General features: G+C 44.6%; 1 protein-coding gene and 1 long non-coding RNA gene across 11 annotated transcripts in view; both read left to right on the forward strand.

Moving 5' to 3' along the window:
* The window catches only part of BCL11A (BAF chromatin remodeling complex subunit BCL11A), a 100,210-nt gene that overhangs the window by 20,608 nt on the left and 58,687 nt on the right, over positions 1 to 20,915 (forward strand). The gene's annotated exons all lie outside the window — the stretch shown is intronic.
* On the forward strand, positions 14,876 to 18,180 carry LOC116560595. The gene is made up of 2 exons (XR_004273037.1): positions 14,876 to 17,842; positions 17,924 to 18,180. It is a non-coding gene; the product is annotated as an uncharacterized LOC116560595 (long non-coding RNA).

The following is a 20,915-nucleotide window of genomic DNA, read 5'->3' on the forward strand; positions in this document are numbered from 1 at the left end:
GAGTTAAAAACGTGAGCATGGAGTAGCTGTGCTTTATACTCTGCTATAATAACACTTTACATTGAAACATAATGGTAAGTCAAAAGCGACTGGAAACTTCTGCTTATATGGAGTACAAATTTCATTCTAATAGATTGGCATAATCTAGTGTACCCAGGGTAGATTGTTATATAATGGAGAAACTGTATAAATGTCAAGTACACAAATAATTCTACAGGAAGTAAATGAAAAGTATTAGAATTTCTTAAGTCACCATTAAATTTTGTTGGTGGGACAATCTCATTAGCTCCTTCAAAATCATGTGGCTTTGCATAAGTCTTTCGAAAATGTATTTTCAGGGAATTTGCAGACGGTGAAACATTGTTTTAATCCAAACCAGTTCATGCTTTAAATGTACCTTTAAAAACATTGTACTGTTTTTCAAAGTACTTAAAGGGAGTGGAGGGGTAGAAAGCATATAAAGTGAATCCATCTCACTGTGGCAAACTGTTTTTCAAGTAAAGTCATAATAATGAACAACACATGATCTGAAATTTGATCAGCAAACATATACTTATGCCAAGGAATTTTCTTTCTTTCTTTCTTTTTTTTTCTTTTTCGCCATTCACATACCAAGGTCCTGTAAATCAGTAAACCAGGCAGAGTAACTGTTGTAAGGGGGAGAACAAATCATAATACACAGAATGGCCCAGAAGCTGCCTTTCTGAAGAAACATTAATGCCACCACCACCAAAAAAACAAAAACAAAAACAAAAAAACCTTTTTACAAAACTGGAAATGACAGAATAGTTTTAAAAGGGGGGGAAAAAACCACCTTCTGATGCTTAAAACTTCAAACTATTAATAGACCACCAGTGAGATAGACTGTCTTTGTGCCTTGAAATGCAAAATGAGGGAAATAATTAGCAGAGGAACAAAATTCTCAAAATTTGAAGAACTTCTGTGATTACTGGGGGTACAGTGAAAAGAAAATGCAAATTTCTTCCTGATCTTAATTAGATTCGATTGTGCAGTGGGTGTGTTGGATTTGGGGGGAGGGGCGGGGGCAGGGAGTGCTGGGGTGAGGCGTGAGGCTGAGCGTGGTGGAGACAGGTTAGCAGGGGCCCAGCGGTGGGGCAGGAACAAAGGCAGCTTCCAACGCTGGTGCAGGATTTGGTGCCTTAACCCAGATGCTCATGGTGCCCCAGTCCTGTGTCCTTCATTTAGCTGGACTCATTTCCCACTGGGTCTGGGGGATTTCATTTGTCCTTTGAGAGGCAGGGTGGACACTGACAGAGCAGCTGCGGGGTGGGGTGTGTGTGTTGGGGGGGTGGGAGTTTAGGCAGAGGGAAGTAGTCTGTGGGTAACTTTTCCTGACCACATGGGAAGGCTGAGTAAGACCTTATGGACCCTATCTTGGGCACTGGGGTCAACATCTCCTGGTGGTGTCTGCACAGGGCCCCCCATTGCCAGGGCACTGCCAAAATATGCTTTTGAGTTTAATGGTAGTGGTTGGTCTGAGTCCTGCCAAAGTGTATGGAGCAAGTTTGTTGGCTGGACTTTCCCCTTGCATGAAATAATAAAAGCCCTGGCCAAGGCTTATGAATCTATTTTTGTTTCATTAATATTATTTATTATGTATTTTATTAATATTTTTAGGAGGGAGTGTGCTCTCATTTGACCATTTGTAGTTATAATTAATACATTCCGTACTGGTTGTAAAAAGTGTGCTTGCATTTAATTGCAAGTCAGGGTAAATTAATGGATATGATTTAAAACAAAACTCACTTAAAATATTATTGCAGGGAGCAACGGAGGGGGCAGTCTTGGTATTTAATTTATTTTCTGGGTTAGTGTCCGTGGTGAGAGGGTCTGAAAGATTGTGTAGGTCCAACGGGGTTTGTGTCTGTGTGTGCAGGACCGTGGGGGCAGCACAGGGGGAGGAGGAAAACCTGGGCTGGAGGAGGGGTAACCAGGAGCTCTTTTTTTTCCTCTAATTTCTAAGGTTGCCAGGAGGGGCTTAAGCAAAGTGGTCAAGTCCATCTGCTCCGGAGAAGGTGGTAAAGAAAAGAGGTTAGTGGCAAGAGGGAAAGAGCACAAAGGGAAAATTGTACATTGGGAGTGTTACTCTCCCTGGCCGTGGTGTAGCCAGACTGGTTTAGCAGACAGAATGATAGATTGTTTTGTCAGGGGTCCCAGGGTGCGCCCTGAACTTGAAGCACTTTGTTTATCTTGAATAGAAAGGGAAAAGCGCAGACATAATCGATGTCTAGTTTTTAGGAGCTCGAAAGAGGTAGGAGAACAGAGAAGACTCGGGGAGGGGTAGAGGGAGGTGGGGGAGGTGCAGGCCCTGGTTGTGGTTGTCCATTAACAGATGAACTTGGCCGAGGGCCAGGCTTTAGATGAGAGCGTGTCAGGGCCCCACTGCAGCCAAGCCTTTTCAGTGCTTTTTTTTTTTTTTCTTTCTTCTTTCTTTCTTTCTTTTTTAAATACCTGCTGACTGTACATCAAATGCTCCCTGGTCTTTTGGCTAAAGGCAAAAAAATAAAAAAATAAAAAAATGAAGAGACGTACAGCTCAGTTTTTCCCCCCTCTGAACCAGTTGAGGCCAGTCTTTTGGCTACACACACGGTTTCTATCATCTTTCCTGGCTTGCCATTGGGAAAAAAAGAGTTGTGATAACGCCAGTAACCCGAGGGCCAGATGGGAAGGGCTTAGCTGCGTTCAGGCGACCAGGTGTGAGAGCTCATGGTGCAGTGGGGTGGGGCGTGGCCGGCGTGCCTGCGTATGCAGGTAGGCAATCAGCGGAAACTCACTTTTTTTTAAATGGCTGAAGTTTAACTTGTTGGAAGGGGCCTGTGAATTAAGCTGTCGGTGGCTGAGAACGATCCTATGCAAGGAAGGCTCAGGAAAAGCCAGGGGTGGGGAAAAGGTGCTCTCGTTAGAGGCGCAGCATTTCCTGGGTAGGACCCATGGCAAACCCATGTGTTTGGGCTTGTTTTGTTCTCTATTTTCTTATCTTCTTGGCCTCTTCCTGTGTTTTTTAGTTTATTGTGACATTACACATTCATATATGAGTGTTGGCAAGCAAGAGTCATCATCCCAATAACTTCCTGACATTTTTAGCTCTTTTAATGTGCAGTCTTTGCCCTCCTGCCATAAGTGGCAAAGTAATTGAATTTCCTTGTTACTAACTGGCAGGAGGCATGTTCTAGTTCCCACCAGAGTTGCTGCTGGGGTTAAAGTTGGGTTCCTAGAATTCCACCTATGGAACACCAGGGCTTCCGAATGGTTTGGGGACCTATCTGAAATGAGATTCACACAATAAAAAATATTTTTCCCATCATAGACTTGAAAAGGCACCATTGTGCACATCTGTATAAAATGTGATAAAATCACATTTACTTTTCCAGGCTGAGGCCTCATAAGGGAGGTGGGATTTCCTTCTCCTTTTCTAGTAGCAAATAAAAACTGGGAAATTTTGGGGGTCTCTGGGTTTATCCCACAGACACCACCCCAAACTCAGCCAAGCCCCTAGAGGCAGTCTGCTGCTCCCCCTACGCGTCTTTGTAACCTGAGCTGATAAGAAAGGGAAGAGGGACTGAAAGAGGGGAAATATGCCCCTAAAATATCATTTATCTCCTTTCTCTTCCTTTTCCCTTTGATTACATGAAACAAAATGGTTTAGGCTGAGGGTAAAGAATTAATACCATTTCTAGTTGTGTGACCTTGGGCAGATTTCATTCCCCCAGCCTCTGTTTCCTCAATCTGTAAAGTGCGGGGAATCACGGGGCTTGCCTCATAGGACGTTTGAGCATCCTGTGAGAACACGTGGGGGTGCTGGGCTCAGTGCTGGGCACATGGTAAAACATGTCTCAAAAGCTGGTTACTATTACGGTTATGACTCATGGCTTGGAACTGGGTGCTCCTGGGGGCTCAATGTAGTTCCCCAATATGGGGTGGGCAGGTTGGGATGAGAGAAGAGCAGGGCAGATGGGACCCTGTAAAGCTCAGAGTCTCATTACGTTTCCGATGGGAGCTCCCTGAGTGGGTTGGAGTCCCCTCTCCCCATAGATGCGTGCTGCCTCATGGGAGGCTTGTGCCTGGGTGTGTGACACAGTTACTCTAGGTTCAGGTTTTTACGTCACTGCTAACTGGTTGGGAGAGTCTGGGGAAATCATTTCACCTCTCTGTGAAAGGGAGACAACTCAAGGTCCCTTACCTTACAGAGTCCGTGTGACCAGTGAATGAGGGAAAGCGCAGACATTACTTGCTCCAGGGGCTGCACCTCCAGAATGGTGGTTGTCATTACCATGTGCCTGACACATTGCTATTCCATTCCACAGCAGCCCCAGAAAGGAAATACTCCCATTAGCCTCATTTGGTAGAGGAGGAAATTGGGGTTCATCCAGGGTTAAATGATTTCCCTGAGGGTCCACAGTTGTTCCACCCTTTGGCCTGTGGCCACCGCCCTCTGCTACCTCCTCAGCACGTGTGCAGCTTTCTTCAGCGGTGCCAGACACCAACTGGGCAGGAAGCTCTGGTGCTGGACAGTTGTCCCTCCCATGGGTCCTGTGGTCAAGTTTTTCAGTCTTCTGGGAAAGAGAAGAATGTTCGCCTCCAGTTCTGGGCATATTGAAGGAGCGCAGAGCTGTTGGGAAAAGTTGCAATGTAAAGAATCCTGCTTTGCAAGTAGTCATTTCTCCATCTGTCCAGCATGAGCCTGAAATCGAGTGAGGGTCTTTTGTGTGGCTTGGTTAGGAGACTGCTGTGGGCCGAACAAGAAACCAAGCTAGGACTTTTAAGGAGCGTGAGGCTGGGCCTTCAGCAGTTCTGCGTGTTGTCTCTCTGGCATTCATGCATTAGATCGTACCCTCAAAGGGTGGGGAGGGTCAGAATGATACTGTGAGGGAGAGACTGAGTGTGAGTGAATGTGTGTGGCAGGGGTGCTTCTGGGGGCAGTGGGTACTGGGGGGTCAAAATCTGCTTCGAGGAGGTTTTCATTTCTGGCTGAACGAGTGCTGTGGTAAGGCAAGTCCGGAAGGCATGCTGGAAGCTTGGGGGAAGTTTTGAATGGAAACTGCAGTCAACAACTCCATATGATCCGCATGTGGCTTCCCTGGAGGCAAGTTTTCAGCAGCGTGATGGCCTCTCCCAGTCACTCCACAGGCTGCTCTGACACTATTAATATTTGCTGAAGCAAGACCTGAGGTTCGTTGCAGATGGATTACACAATGTATTCTAAAACCAAATGTCACTGTTTTCCTGTATTCTCCATCATTTCGAATTGGCCGGGCCACCATAGACCTCCGTTTATACAATTTCAGAATCATGTGGTAGTTGGGAAGCGCCTGCTGCATGTGGAGGCCCGATGGAGGAGTGGAAGAGTTGGCCTCGGCACTGGCGAGTGTCGGATGGGAGCTCTGCTCACCTGGTAAGTCCTTCTGCTCGAACCGAGGCTGTTCAGGTCCATCACAAAGAAGCTGTTGCTCATATCCAGATTGTCTTCTGAGTTTGAGGTGGGATGGGGGTGGGTGCTGAGAATCCATGTGGTTCAAGAGCTCCAAAGCTTGACTTTTACTTCGCACTCTGTCCAGGGGCGTGGACACCCTGGATGGGGTTCATGCAAGTGCCTCCCTTACTCCTTCTCTTGGCCCTCTTCATTGTCTCTACATACCCCTGGGTCAAGAATGTAGTGGTTCTCCCTTGTCACCCTGGAAGAGAAACTCTTAGTTTTATTTGCTGGTTTTCTAGACTGAAGTGATAAAGCGGACATGAAAAAAGGTATAGCATGGCTTTAGAGCTCTCCCTATTTCCCTTGCTCACACCCCCTAGTTTTCCTTCCTTTCCCTTGAAAATCAGTGAAAATCAGCCACATCTCTGATGATGGCCTTTTATTTCTTTTTCTGTTTCTGCCTTCGTTAGGTAAGCCCAAATTTAATGTCCCAAGAGGCAGGCCGGTGACCCTTCAGGCCAAGTGCCTGGATGTGGCAAAGCTACAATAAATATTGAATGGTGAGAGCAATGGAAATTTAACAAAGCCATAACCGAGGAGACCTCAGAGGGGCAACGGACTGGTTAAGAGGCTGTTGGATGAGCTGGGTAGTATTTCTACTTCAACCTGATTGAAATGTCGACTAAAAATCAATGCTGTTGACTAGTGATAATTTACAGTGTTCCTGGTGCTAAGTAGTTCCCCGCTTAAGAATGCGTTGGCTGGGCAGAGATTAGTGCAGGGAGTTGTGTGTGTCACAATGAATCAGACGCATTATAGGTCAGCCCTTTATTTGTTTCATCATGACTTTTACACAGTTGTCATGTAATTTATGGCTGCTTTCACGTTGTCAAACATTTTCATTGCATCTTCTTCTTTAACACACTCCTGACACAGACACACTGCACTTGAAGGCTTGGTATTGTTTCATAATCCAAGAGGAGGCCTATAAACCATCAAATTACACTATCTTTGGGCTAATCTAAATGCGCTGCAGATTAAAATCAGAGCTCATTTGTCCCTGATGCAAATTATTAAGTTCTAATTATAAATATCCATTTAATTACCCCATACGTTTTTATTTTGCAGAAACTTTTGAGCACTGCTGTCTGCGACGTGAAGTGGGTGGGGGGAGATGCATAGGAGACAATCTGCAGTAATTAATGTACACTTCCCAAATGGTAAAGGATAAACATATGCTTCTTTGTTTGTCTTGTTTATTGATTGATTAGATGTATAGAGACTTTGGCATCGGCACAATCTGAAGTTTGAAATCCTTTTAAAAATGAAAACTATTTAAAAATCTTTTAGGAAAGAAAGAGCAAAATATAGCTAACCAATAGCTTTCTGCTAGAACACATCATCTCAAAATATGGGATTCTGAATTTGATCAAATCACCAGTTTCTGAATTTGATCAAATCTAGATTTTGCAGAAGTTCGGGGTGAGAGAAACCATGCCTGTTTTATATCTAGAAAGTGAAATCATTGTTATAGAAAAAACCTACTGTGGTTAGAAAAAAACTGCATTCTTTTTCCCAGTCCCACTGGCATCCTTTACCAGAAAATAACAGTGTCTGTCTGTAGTACGAAGACTTTCCAATTGAGAGCATTATGATAAACTATTTTTGATTCCTAAACACGAATGAAGGAAGAAGATAACATAAAAATTTATAAAGGCCTTCCAACTAGACAGTTACCCTTCTCTGAAAGCAATGGAAAAATTACCAAGACTGATTTGAAGGGAGGGCATTTAAGGTCTTTTGGGCATTACGGATTTTTCTAGAATCAAACTGACTTTTAGTGTTAACAGAGAGACACTGATCTGAAAACCAGGACACCTGGGTTCCGTTCCTTATTGTGTCATGCTGTGAGACTTTGTGCTCCCTTCACCTCATTTGTTTCCTTGTCTTGTAAAGTAGGCAAAATAGATAGTTTGGACTGAGTGGGTCTCCAAGTCCCCATGATGTTCTAGCATGGTATGAACACCACTGACTGATTTCCTCCCTGCTATTTTTTGTAATCTAGTTGCTGAATGGGGCTCACCTGCAAAGACGGCAGAATACTTTCTTGATTTGCCTCAAAGATGGAAGCTATGGTGGAGATTAAGTCTTGGAGTCATGATTCTCCAGCAGAAAGCTTAACAGCATCTTTCAAATTGCTGGAAGCAAAATTCAAGTGCAGTATAATGGAATGGTGATAATTCACAGAAGTTTCCAGCCTACAAGATTTCTCCATCTTTTAATTGTTGCAAGCTGTTTTTTTGATAAACTCCAAAGAATGTAATGTGTATTTTCTCCAAGTTTGCTTTTTTGGGCAAATGTAACTACATCAAAATAGAAGAACGTTTTTGAAAAAGAAATAGTTGAATTCAAACAACCAGGTATTTTAAATTCAATTAACTGACTGAATTCAGTGATATTTTCCTCCTTCCTCCTCCCAAAAGCTGGTTTCTCTGTATGGACATAGCCTACATATGCTGAGTCCTTGGAGTTAGGAATTTTTGCTTGTTAAAGGCATCCGATGCAACATGTTTAGAAGAACTCTCCCTCTGTTAGTGTTGAAGACAGCATAAATTGAGGGAAAATGTTCTTTTTTTATTCATCATGTAGGTAAAAGCATATGGCCTGTTCTGGGACATGTGATCTTTGCAATCCATTTTTTAAACTTGGTGTTTACCATTGGCTTTTAGCATGGATGTTTCTGTTTTCCACACTGTCCAGCAAATACCATTTATATGTGGCATTGAATTAGATATGAAATGATGTTTTCAGAAGGATGCTGAAAAAGGGCATTCAAAGTTATCCTTTGGATAATGATGATCTAAAACTTTCTTTTATTATCCCATGTGCTCAGAGTAAGGGGCAAGTGAATCAGCTGTGAAATATGTGTTCCTTGTAGGACACAGGGACTCTTGAGATCTATAGCTTCAATAAAAAAGTAATTTATTTAAATTACTGCCTCCTTAATTTATACTGTTTTGGGGATTTTTAATAGGCATGCTCTATAAGGGCACTGGTAATCAGCTGTTTCAGATTTTACATGCTCGTCTATCTCTGGTAAAAAAATAAAATCTTAAAAAACAAGAAAAAAGAAAAAACAAAACAAAACAAAATGAGGAATATGAAGTTTAGCCCTAACCCAACCAAAAAGCAAATAACAGGCCGAATGAATGGCCCCCCAGAGGCCCTAGTTTCCCCATCCCTTATTACCTGAAATAAAAGCATGGTAACATTCATGCCAGAGATAGGTGACAGAATTATGTATTCAGGCATGAAGTTTAGGATTTCATAGCCTGATGTTCTCCCTTCTCCCCCTGCCCCTTATTGTATTGTGCAAATGTATCAGCCGTTGTATTGTTAAAGTATGATAGGAAGCTGCTGCTATGACAGTCTTGGCTCACTAATGGGGTCAGCTGTGTCACAATGTGATATATGGATTATATTTACCATGGCATATTTTGTTTGTGAGCTGGGCTGCGAGATGAGAGCGGATGATAAATGAAGATATCCTCCAGCTTTCACACTAGTTGCTGTGGTCCCGAGTCTCTAAAACAATAAAGTACCCCCAATAATGGAGAGGTATTTATGAGAACATAATTGACTTCAAAGTTTTAGATCTCTGGCTGAAGTTTAAAATGGGATAGTCCATTACGTTAATGTCTGTGCTTAAAGCTCCTATTTGGCTTAAATAAATTATTTAGGGTTTACTGCTAAAACCTTGGTCAATTCATGAACCTTTGGGCTAGTTAAATAACTTTGCAGTGAGTTTCTGTGCCTTGGTGATTCATTTACTTGTGCTCCTGTGTGCTTGTATGATTTCTAAATTTATTTCTCAAGTTTTGCCGGGCAATGAATGATTTTGCTTAGTGGAGTCTTGTGTGGTACACTTATAAAAGACTTATTATCTCTTTTTGGAAAAAAAATAATCCCAAACACATCAACACTCTCATCATAAGATAAAGCATATGTACATATGCATCTATATACACACTTATACATATGTACATACTACATATAGACATACGTATATACACATATGACTATATAAATATAGTTGTGTGTGTGTGTATGTGCAGAAAGGGAGAGAGAGTAGGAAGGTCTTTAGAATTTGCCATGATTCCATCAAATCAATATAGAAGTTTTTGAAAGCTGTCCATGTAGATACCACTTTTCACAAAATTCTGACTTAAGCAAATTATCTTCATACTATTTATCTGGGAGTCCATTGTTCCCATAGCCCTGGATTGAGGATCATAGTTGCAAATTTAGAAACAACAGTCCCAAGCAGGAATCCTGGATGGCAGGGTGTCCTTTTTGCCTCCCGTGAGTTGAGAAGGCTGGCGTTTATTCTTTCTCTAGGTTGCAACACGTGTTGCCTTGAAATCTCCCTTCTTTACAGTTCTGCCATGAGTGAATTTTCTGTGACCTGCTCTGCATCTGGTTAAATGGACTTCAGTAATCTGTACACAGTACTTCTTGCTTATTTTATATCCTGAAAGATATTAAGTCCAACAAGCTTTTACTCACAGAGTCTACAGAGAAAACGGCCAGGCAATTTTTGTTTCAATCTCTGTGTCTCTCTGGAGCACTAGTTCCAGAGGCTGATCAATAGGTTTTATTGTAGACCTCACTGTCTCTAAAAGCATTGTGACCTTATCCTGTCTAAAAATAGTATTTGCTCTTGCCTGCAGAACCTTGACCTGTGAAAACCCATTTGGAACATAACTGACATATCTAGTCAGCTGTATATCCAAGACATACTCTGTGAATGAATTCTGTGCAGAACCATCCGGGAGAGCACTTTCTTCCAAGACAAATAAATTCCAGTTCTGAACACTGGGAGTGCACCTGCTTATCTGATGTGATGGGCCAGATGGTGGGGAGTGAGGGAGACTGCCCCCGTGGAGCAGTCAATGTGGGAGGGGGACTGTCACAGAGACATTCAGCCCTGAATAGGGCAAAGGACTGCAAGGGGCAAGAGCTTGTGCTGACTTGCAAGTTGGCTTTACACAAGGCCCTTTTTAGAGAGCGTGATTCTCTGACGTTTTTCTTGGCAGCTGCAGTCTTGAACCTCATTGGAAGGGATCCTCCAAAACATGACCCAGAAGGAAAGAAGTATTTCTGAGTTTAAAGTAACTTCCCTATTTGACAATGTGGGACTTTATTTGTTACTTTATTATTTTTAGGTGTGATAATAGTTTTGTGGTTGTACTTAAGAGAAGAAAAGAGTTCTTACCTTTAAAAAACACATACAGAGGTGTTTATTGATGATATGATGTCTGGGATCAACTTAAATAACGAAATGGGCCAGGGAGGCGATAGGGTTGGGGAAGACAAGAAGGACCGTGCGCCGTGGTGCCGGGGGCTGGGAGATGTGTACCTGGGGACGGATTGATAACATTCTCTCTACTTTTGTATGTATTTGAGATTTTTTCCAGAAAATGAAGGTATTGCCTGACTGGTAGAGAGCAAAATGGCCTTGCGGTGGGTGTTGTTTCTTCACCAAGGGTTTGGCTCAGAGGTAGCTAGGGGACAAGTGTCCTGTGGGTAAGAAGGTCCCTGTGAGCCCAAGTCTTGTGTGTGGGAAGTGCATTGTGAAGGGGTCATCTCAGGGTCTGCGGTGTCCCTTGTCTCCCATTCTCCTGGAAGAACAGAGATCACTTGGCTTTTTCAGTGCACGAGGAAGCGTCAGATGTGGCGTTTGCTTGAGTTTCAGCACAGGTGCCTCTGTTCACTGTGGTGGGGGTCAGGAAGAAGCGGCTGAGATGTGCCCACTTGGCTGGTAGTGTTGATGAGACAAGGCTCTGGGACCTTCCTTTGGCCACTTGAGCCCTGGCTATTAGAGAAAGGTGGTTTGCCTGAGAGGAGACTGACCACACTCTGAGAAAGAAGGGGACAAAGAATGCGTGGAGGGTTAAGCAGTCTTCTGTTTAAGGGAGGACTGGGGCACAAGACGGAAGGTGAGAGGGAGCAGAGCGGCGATAGCAGGGCTGAAAGGGGCATTTTGTTCTCCTGGTTAGCAAAAGCCGGGACTGTCGCTGTATGACTTGAAAGCTAGGTCGCTGGTGGGCTTCGCACAGCCCGTCACAGGGGAGCCATGGTGGGCCTGGTCTCTGCCGTGTCTGCTGCCTGGAAGCTGACACCGGCCTAACCACACCGTTCCCAGGCCCAGGCCCAGGTTCCTCTGGTTTTACAAAATGTCCGCTCCCGCTCGCTTCACGCAGAGGCTATTATTAGCAAGTGTCACTCAGTTATCTGAGAGTGGCGCTTTCAGCTGCCATCTAAGTGCCTGACACTTGGGTTTACAGCAGTTTAAATTAAATTTTAGGGTGGTTTGGCTTCACTGGCAGTAGACAATGGAAGGCAGCTGTTGTAGAAATGTAACCTGGCATTCTCAAGGGTGTGTGTGTGTGTGTGTGTGTGTGTGTGTGTGTGTGTACTGACCATTAGGCTATACTTCCTTTTCCTTTTCTCTCCATTTCATCCCTTTCCAAAAAGTGTTTGTTTAGACAAATAGTTTCCCAGACTTGGTTTTTCATGTTGGATTGACGAAGGTTGTGTATAGCGCTGGAATAATTTTTTCTTCTTTCTACTGCTATTGGCACATCAGTGTCTTTTTTCTGCAAAGAAGGGGCTAAGCTTGAATGAAAACACTGGTGGGAACCCACTGGAGAAGGGCATGGGTGGCTTTTGGTTCGGTTGGTGGCTGTTTTGATGGGTGGTATAGGCAAAATGTCTGGCTGCCCCTTCAGATTCCTGTAGGTCCTGTAGGCTACCATCATGGGGTAGGGGAGGGGGACTCTCTGCTCCTTTTGATGCAAATATCTTCACGTTCTGTGGTGCTTCTGTGGTTGTGCCTATGAATTTAGGACCTTATGCCTCGTAATGTTGAGTCAGAGCAAAGCAGTGTATATCAAAGGCCACTTATTTAATTTTCTTCAGAAAACTCTGTGAGAATAATTTCTCCTTCTTAGAAACAGAATGCAAATGTGTACATTATTTCACTGAAGGGTGATGCTCTTTACTTTTATAATCTAGATTTTAAAAAATTTGGTGGCACTTGATTTCAGTTCCTCAGACTCCAGAATTTATACTCACTGATTAGTAATGCATTATGCAAATAATTCAGTTTACATATCCAAATACTGTTTTGCATCATTCACACCTCATGTCTTGAAAAAAAAAGTGAAATGTTTCCTCAAAATAAACAAAACCTGCAGAAGAGTTTATTGTAAGGGTGAAAATTAAAGAGGCATCCATTTGCCTGGGAACTTTTGAGGAAGATTTTAATACTCGTGCATAAATAATTTTGTATTTTTTTTTTATTATTTCTACCCAAAGGATGTGCCACTCAAGGCATATTCTATTATCTTTGGCTTTCTGAATTTTTCAATTTTTGGTAAAAGGAGCCATAACCCTACATCATATACCCATTCGTGCATATGAAAATTTAGGCTGAGTTATTTGAAGAGGGTACAATAATTGCTTTCCAGTGACATGATTCTCCTGCCAGAGAGAGGGGAGAGTAACTAGGTGCAAACTTTTAACACTCCAAGTCTAGAGAGAGTTGTCCAAGCATAGCCTTGAATTCCTAAGTTATGGATTGGCGAATGGCAGTGCCCTATGAAAACGATCTCTGTTTTCACTGGGTTTTTATGGTGACGGGAGTAAATCAAGAGAATACAGAATGTGACCTGGAGCCCTTTCTGAATAAGCACAGCCCCATATCCATGTGAATTCCCAAACCAGTGGCTCCCAACTGCATGTGTCAGAACAGAGTTGGCCTCAGAAATCTACAAGATTCCAGTGGTTCTAGCCTCACTCTCTCCAGTGGTCGACTTACTGTTGTTGCAAAGCATGTCATATTTCAGGAGCGATTTCCCTTGTAAGGAAAGAAGAAAGGCAGGCAGGCAAGCAAGCGAGGACCTTATTTTCTCTCTGCAGCATGAGTGCAGTCACCTTTTTCCTACGATGCTCCACACCCATCTCTCCTTACAGGTTATAGACACATTTTTGGCACTGCATAAAGTAAGCGTTCCAACATGTTTTTAATCTTTAACTTTCACGTCGTTAAAAGGCTTATGTACTGACTTTCAGCTGCCTGGAGATAGTTCAGGGCCCAGCACCTGACAGGTGTAATGTTCTGTGTTTTATGTCTCTCAATATGGAGGTTATAGAATTAAAAAGACTGCAAAATGCCTTAAAGGTGTTGATACCCATAGACAGAGAATACATAGTCCTCAGGTTCCCTTTCTTGCCCCATTTTCACACTTACTTCTTTTTTTTATAGCACCTGTATTTGAAAGGGGTTCTTGGTGTACTTGGGAGAAAAGAAGCTTCTCGGTTTGGTATTACCTGCCAGAGACTCCCTGTTTCCTGCTGGTATCAGAATTGAAAAATCCCACTTCTCTTCATTTTCTCTCAGGAGTTGAGAGATGTGTGCCATCGTTCTTTTAAAGAATGAACTCTCCTTTTGCTGTGGATTCTAGGGAGCAGATTTGGTGCATACTGTGGCTTCAGGACCCAACTTGAATGACAGAATGTCAGTAACAAGCAGCCCCAGGAAATATGGCTGTGAACGACTGCCTCTTGATCTTCAAGCAGCAGCACGTGGATGGGGTTCATCCAGCTTGACTGGAACTTGAATTGTAATTGATGAGTCCTTAAAATCTACCCCCCATCCCCAGGAATACCTTATGGCACCCCATCTTACTGATTCTGGTTGGGCTTTTAAGCGACCTCTGTAATGACGAGTAGGCTCTTAAAACTCTTAAAACTTTCTCAACCTTCTCTGCTGGGTTTGTGTGTCACCTCTCATGCACTCTCTGGTGTGTGGTGATTCTCAGATCTGGAGCAATGCTTCCTGCCTTGTCCCCCCCATGCCTTTGCGTGTGGGAAACTAACATTCACGTGTGTGATGCCCTCCCATGTGCCATTCTTACCTGGTCCCGTCCTTCTGTTCACTCTTTATTCATACTTAAGTGCAGGTGAGTTGGAATGTCATCTTACAGGCATAATCCTGAGTCTGCTCTAACGCGGACATTTTTAAAGTAAATTAAATGTTAGTACTAAGTAGTAGCCAAATTCTCTGGGTCTGCTTCATGACTGGCTGTAACACACTGGTATGGAACTGTAGGTCTAATCCCATGCTTCCTTTATCTATGATGTTTCATGGATTATGGGAGTTCAGCAGATGTTGACGGAGGGAATGACACAAGATGATTTTAGGCCTAGGCTTGATACAGAAAAAACTGGGCCAAATTTTGTATTTTCTTTAAAAAGACAGCTATTTCTCAGTCATTTTTTTTTTTTTTTTTTTAAGGTTTTTTTTTTTTTTTTTTTTTTTGAGATAGGGTCTTGCTATGTTGCCCAGGCTGGTCTTGAACTCCTAGTCTTAAGCAATCCTCCTGCTGTGGCCTTCCAAAGTGCTAGGATTATAGGCATGAACAACTACCCCTGGCCTTCAGTAATTATTTTAAAGTCTTTTAAAAATTTTTTCTCTTCCCCTTAAATTGTCTTTTAGAGTAAGGTTCTTGTTCCTCTAGTCGACAAGAGTATCTGAGGAATCACAGAAGAAAGTACAGGCCTTTGAGAGTAGCTTCCTTCGTGGAAAGGCAGATGAATACTTATTGAGCATCTCCTATGTCCTATCATTTACCCTGCCATTTTACAGATGAGAAAGGTTGAGGCTAAGAGAGTAGTGAGTGCCAGAGGTTACTTGCTAGGTAGTGGTGGACTTGGTCCAGAGCCTGGGGCTTCCTACTTTCATTCCTGGCTGACTGTATTAATTGCATGTGATGTCTCCATGGCCAGCAGGAGCCAGAGGTGGCCCACATGTGCTTTGCAGAGGAAGTTGTGCCGCCACTTTTATGAGTGACGGCTGGAATGCTTTTCTTAACTGGAACTTTGTTGATGAAGAACCTGGTGCTCTGTGGCAGTGCTAACCTGGGGAGCCCGTGCTAAAACCCAAGCAGCAAAACCACCACCCAACCCCCTGTGCTGTTGCCGTGAATGCTCATGTTCCTTTCACCTTTCATCTTGCCTTGTTCCTTTCCCTGTTTTCTCTGCCCTGTTTTGGGGCTGGTCTTCCTACCATCTTTCCTACTAGGGCTCCCAAAGTGTGGCACTTCTGAGGTTTACATGGTGCGCCCTGGGAATAGCTTGGATTTTTTATCCAGATCATTGGACATAATGGAGTAGATGGAGTCGGGGTGGTAGAGGAACATATACCCTCTCAGGGGGCAGATGGGCTTCCAGAACTGACCAGCCCAACCTCTTTCTCACCACCCTGGTTCTATTTTTAAAGACACCTCTCAATAGCAGGAAATCCTTCCTTTTGTCTACCTTCCATCCCTTATGCTTCAGTTTAAACCCATTTCCTCTTCTTTCCAGAGAAGACAAAGTATCTCATCACCAGCTTTGGGCTGAAATGTTTCGTATTTTAGATTCTTCCCTCCATTCTCTGCCACTGCTTCTTCCTAGATACCACTTTTCTGAATCTGAACTCATGGATCTGTTATCTTGTAACCCATTTATTGTTTTTGTGCCTCTTTTTAGAATCTGCTAGTTTCCCAGCTCTTTTACTCAAACATTAGTCTGATTGCTACAGTGTCCAATGGCAAGAAATCTTAGTATTTTTCACATTCTTTACTCTTATGTCTGCACTTTTGTATCCAGCTTGCTTTATAAAAAACCAGTGCTTCATTGATGACTCATGCTCAGCTTGGTGTCCACTAGGAATGTTACATATTTGTCAGCCATCTTTGAGAGCAGTTAAACTTTCACTCCCAGTTGTCCTGATGCCTCATTTCTCCCATCCTGGGTCCCCCTCTCGGTCCTTGTCCATATTGAGCTTAGCTCGCCATTCCTGACACAAGTTCCCTGACTTCCTCTCCCCTTCCCCGGATGACAGTGAGTTATGACCTTGTCTCCGAAGGTGCCCCCTCCCTCTTGGCTCCTCTCCCAGTGACAACTTCATGGAGGCTGAGAAATATAGTGAGTGGCCTTTCTTGCCTCACTTACTGCTCGGTAAGTTAGCTCAGGGGGAGAGCTGTTCATAACTTTACACTGACATCTGGAGAACAAAGGTTTTGGAGGAGCAGAGCCCAGATTCCCTGGGAGCCAGCAGAGCCAAGTCTTTTTTGAGTTTCCAGCAAAACCTGTGTTATAATAATAGGAGTGGGTCATTGTGTTTAATAGTACAACAAAACCTAAGTGCACATAATAAGCACATCTTTTCTGTGTGCTGGGGTGAGGAGAGGTGACAGTGAGTGTGTAGGATGATATGAAAAGTATTACAGACATGGGAAAGCATCTCAAAGCACACAAAGGTGGCATGAGTCATCACAGGCTTATGGCCACAAGGCTAGATTTTCAATCCCTGCTTCCCTTTTTTGTACCCCAGTTCAATGAAGACATAATTGAAGTGGTGAGAAGAGGGACCACCGCTCTTCAGACTCCAGGGTATTTGTATCCCAGGACCCCTCTGTGGGTGTCAGCCCAGCGGTGCCCAGAGAATATCCCCTGATTGGATCTTTCTTGAATTGACTTGTTCACTTCCCGTTCTGCCCAGCCTGGCCGTGACTCGGTAATCCCCGCAATATGACCTCACAGTGGGCTGAGTGGCCTGGGGAAACTCAAGTTAGGGGCAGAAATGGGGAAGCTGGAAAGTTGGGTGATCAAGAGTGGTTCGGAAGCCTCTGTGTTTGTGTCAATCTGCTTACATCTCTGCCCACCAGCCACCACCACTTTCTCCCTGCCTGGGAGAGGTAGCTGGTCCCATAGACATTTGTGGGGTGCTTGTTTCTGTATCTCCTTCCAGTGGACCAGATCTCTCCAGGCCATTTTTCTAGGTAACTAGGAAGGCCTGACTCTGTCAACAACTTGGCTTTCTTTGGAGCAGGTGTCACTCAGGGATTAGTTAAAAGGGGACCAGTGGTATTCACATTGGCTTGTGGGTATATTTTCTCCTCCTCAAATTATAACCTTTTGGAGGGCAGGAATCATGTTTTATTTTTTGTGCTTTCTTGGTGCCTCACATAATGCTGGTTCGTATGTGGTATTTAATCTGTACTTTGCTTAGGCTGCTTGATTGAGCAGAGAAAGGCTGGGATTTGAATGAATGGATCCCTGGATCCCTGTCCAGGGAAGTTGTGAGGCTGGACAAGTTTATTTCCTCCTTCTTCCCTGTGGAGAAAGTGAAAAAGCGAAAGGGTTGGGGTTGGGATAGTGGGTGGTGTCTTTGTGGCCTTCACCCGATGGCCAAGCAGTGAACTCCACTTGCAGCTTCTGTGTCGCTCACCTGGAAGCAGTGTTGGAGGAGAAGCATGTTGGGGAGGATCCTTAGGACCCCTAACTTTGGAGTTAGGGGTCCCCTGGAGGTGTGGGAAGCTGAGAGTGGCATCCTGGAAACAGGCTAGAGCTGGTCTCACTGGAGGGAGGACGGCCGAGTTCAGAAGGGTCTGGGGCCTGCTTTCCTTTGGGTGGCTCTGACTGGCTCTGGGATGAGTTTAAAAGGTGATTTCCTCCCCCATCTCTCTTTTCTTTTATTTCTGTTTTGGTGTATGTGTATGCAAGACCTTTGATATTTGAGTAGGGAAATCCTCTCTTATCAGTGGAATTCACAGCCTCTTATGCCTTACCCTTTCAGTTTGCCGTAAAGACAGACCAACTAGATTTGTTTGCACAACTCTTAATTTTTTTTTCCTAAGAAACTCCCCCACCCCATTTAATTCTTATTCTTTTTTTTTTTTTTTTTTTGAGATAGATAGAGTCTCACTCTGTTGCCCAGGCTGGAGTGCAGTGGCATAATCTCGGCTCAGTGCAACCTCCGCCTCTCAGGTTCAAGCGATTCTCCTGCCTCAGCCTCCCAAGTAGCTGGGATTACAGGTGGGTGTCACCACACCTGGCTGATTTTTGTTTGTTTTTTTTTTTTAAGTAGAGATGGGGTTTCGCCATGTTGGCCAGGCTGGTCTCAAACTCCTGACCTCAGGTGATCCACATGCCTTGGCCTCCCAAAATGCTGGGATTACAGAGGCGAGCCACTGCACCTGACCATTTAATTCTATTTCTAGATGGCCTGTTCTCCAAGTCTTGGGGCTGCTCAGAAATGGGTTGCTCGGCAGGGCTCGTGGCTCAGCACTGGCATCCCACCAGTGGCCAGGGTGGTCCATAGGCCTCTGGTTCAGCTGTGGCCCTTCTGGCCTTCCTTTGCTATTGGTTTCCACTGCATGGCTGGAGGTGGCCCAGCCTGGAAGCCTCTCAGAGAGTCCTTGGAGTGCTGCTTTCCTTTCCTGTGCTCTCAGGAAAGTCTGCAAGGAGATGGCTGGTGTGGCCCGAGTCCCTGTGTGCTGGCGCAGCACGTCAGGCTGCCTGCACTTGTCTTACTTGAGCCTGTCCTCCTAATCTAGGGATGTAGGACCGTGGACCTAGAGGATTCAAAGTCGTGGGACTAGAATCCAGATCTCTTGATTGAGTCCAGGGAATTTTGCTCACCACAAACCAGGGAACAGCTTCTCTTCCATGGAGGTTCCTGTCTGGAAGGCAGCGAATCTCTGGCTTGTTGAGAAGAGAGAGCAGCTGCCCTTCAGACCACAAGGTGTTCACTGCATAGGACCCTTTGTAGTGCTGACCCAGCTGTGCCCAGTGCTAGAGCTAGGACTCAGTTCTAATTTCCCAGAGAGTGGTGTGATGGAGGCTGTTTCTTTTTCTTTTTTCTTTATTATTATTATTTTTTGAGATGGAGTCTTACTCTGTCACCCAGGCTGGAGGACAGTGGCACGATATCAGCTCACTGCCACCTCTGCCTCCCAGGTTCAAGTGATTCTCCTGCCTCAGACTCCTTAGTAGCTGGGATTACAGGTGCATGCCACCATGCCTGGCTAATTCTTTATTTTTAGTAGAGACGGGGTTTCACCATGTTGGTTGGGCTGGTCTCAAACTCCTGACCTCGTGATCCATCCACCTCAGCTTCCTAAAGTGCTGGGATTACAGGTGTGAGCCACTGTGCTCGGCTCTTTTTCTTTTTTTAGTCCTGATCAGGGATGAATCTGTGCTGTTATGGGTGTGAGTGGGGAGACGGATTAGACAGCACACCCTTGGAAAGGTGGGAAGATTCAGGGGAGAGGGGACAGGACTGGGAAGATCCAGACAGGGTGTGAAAATTTGCTCCAAAAAGAGAGAAGCAGCAGGAGTTCTGTCTAGAGGCTGACCCAGTACCCACACCTGGTGAAGGGACTCCCACGGGGTGGCTGGCTTGAGGGCATCTGGGCGCTGGTTTCTGCTGTGGACAACCTCAAGCAGGGCGTGGAGGCAGCATCTCTCGAAGCACCCGGCAGTGATGGCCCCTGAGGGAGCAGGGACTCCTTCTAGTGCCACTCCTGGAACTAAATTCCTTGTTCCCTGCTTGTCCCACATTTACCATCTTGGTCAGCTGCAGAGCAGGGGACCGTGATGGGAATGTACCTGGAAGCTAATGAAAGTCATCCTGACTCTAGGGAAGAGCCATTCAAAGATGAGAAAGAGAAAGTAATTTACCGCCCCCACCCCACACAGGCTCAATCATCTGTGGATTTTGGTGGGGTGGTGAGGCCTCTTGATCCCTGAACCTCTCCTTAAATGGTGACTGTTCTGGGGGTCCTTTCTCTGCCTCTCTCTGGGGTAACCAGAGGTGGTGGTACAGTCCAGTGTGACTTGTCAGCTGTTGCCCTTTGTGTTCATTTTTGAGAAAATATGAATCTCTGAGATGCCTAAGAGGTGAAACTCCTTTCTCGGTGTCTCCTCCAAATTGATGCCATGTGGGTGGGCAAAGTGGTTGGGCTTATTCATTTACTTTTGGTGTGTATTGTAGTAAAACCTGCTTGTTCTCCTACCCGTCATCAGAGGTGACTCATAGTTGAGACACTAAAAGAGAATAAGCATCTTCATCATTGCCAGACTGTGAACCAACTTCAAGTAACATAGGGATGCTTTGATAATTATATTATTGAAATTATCTCCAATTAGATATGCAAAATGAAGTTGCTGGGGGCCTTGGTTTTCTTTAGGCCAAAGAATCAAGAGCTGAGAGGAAAGGCAGATACCGTCTACTCTCACTTATCACAATTTAGCATTAGGCTTGTTGAGCATGTACTCTCTGCAGAGCATTGTGATAGGTGCTGGGCTGGAGGGGAGCCAGGAAGGCAAGCATCCTCTGTGGGAGTTTTCTTATTTGAGAGGCGAGTGTGTGCAACACAGGGACAGGGAGAAGGGGACAGATCCTTTATACCTGAAAGCAAGACGTGCAGCCAGGAACGCTCAAGGACACAGGCCAACAGAGGTGAATGGACTTGCCCAGTCTACCCAGTTACCTAGCCCAGCTCAGTCACAAACCCAAATGAATGATTCCAAGTTCCACATCAGCATATCAGGCAGCCCCCGAGAGCAGCTCCACAGTGACAGATGG

This window comes from Sapajus apella, unplaced genomic scaffold (genome assembly GCF_009761245.1).
Source record: "Sapajus apella isolate SASKATOON/1434 unplaced genomic scaffold, GSC_monkey_1.0 scaffold26, whole genome shotgun sequence".
NCBI classification, from domain to species: Eukaryota; Metazoa; Chordata; class Mammalia; order Primates; family Cebidae; genus Sapajus; species Sapajus apella.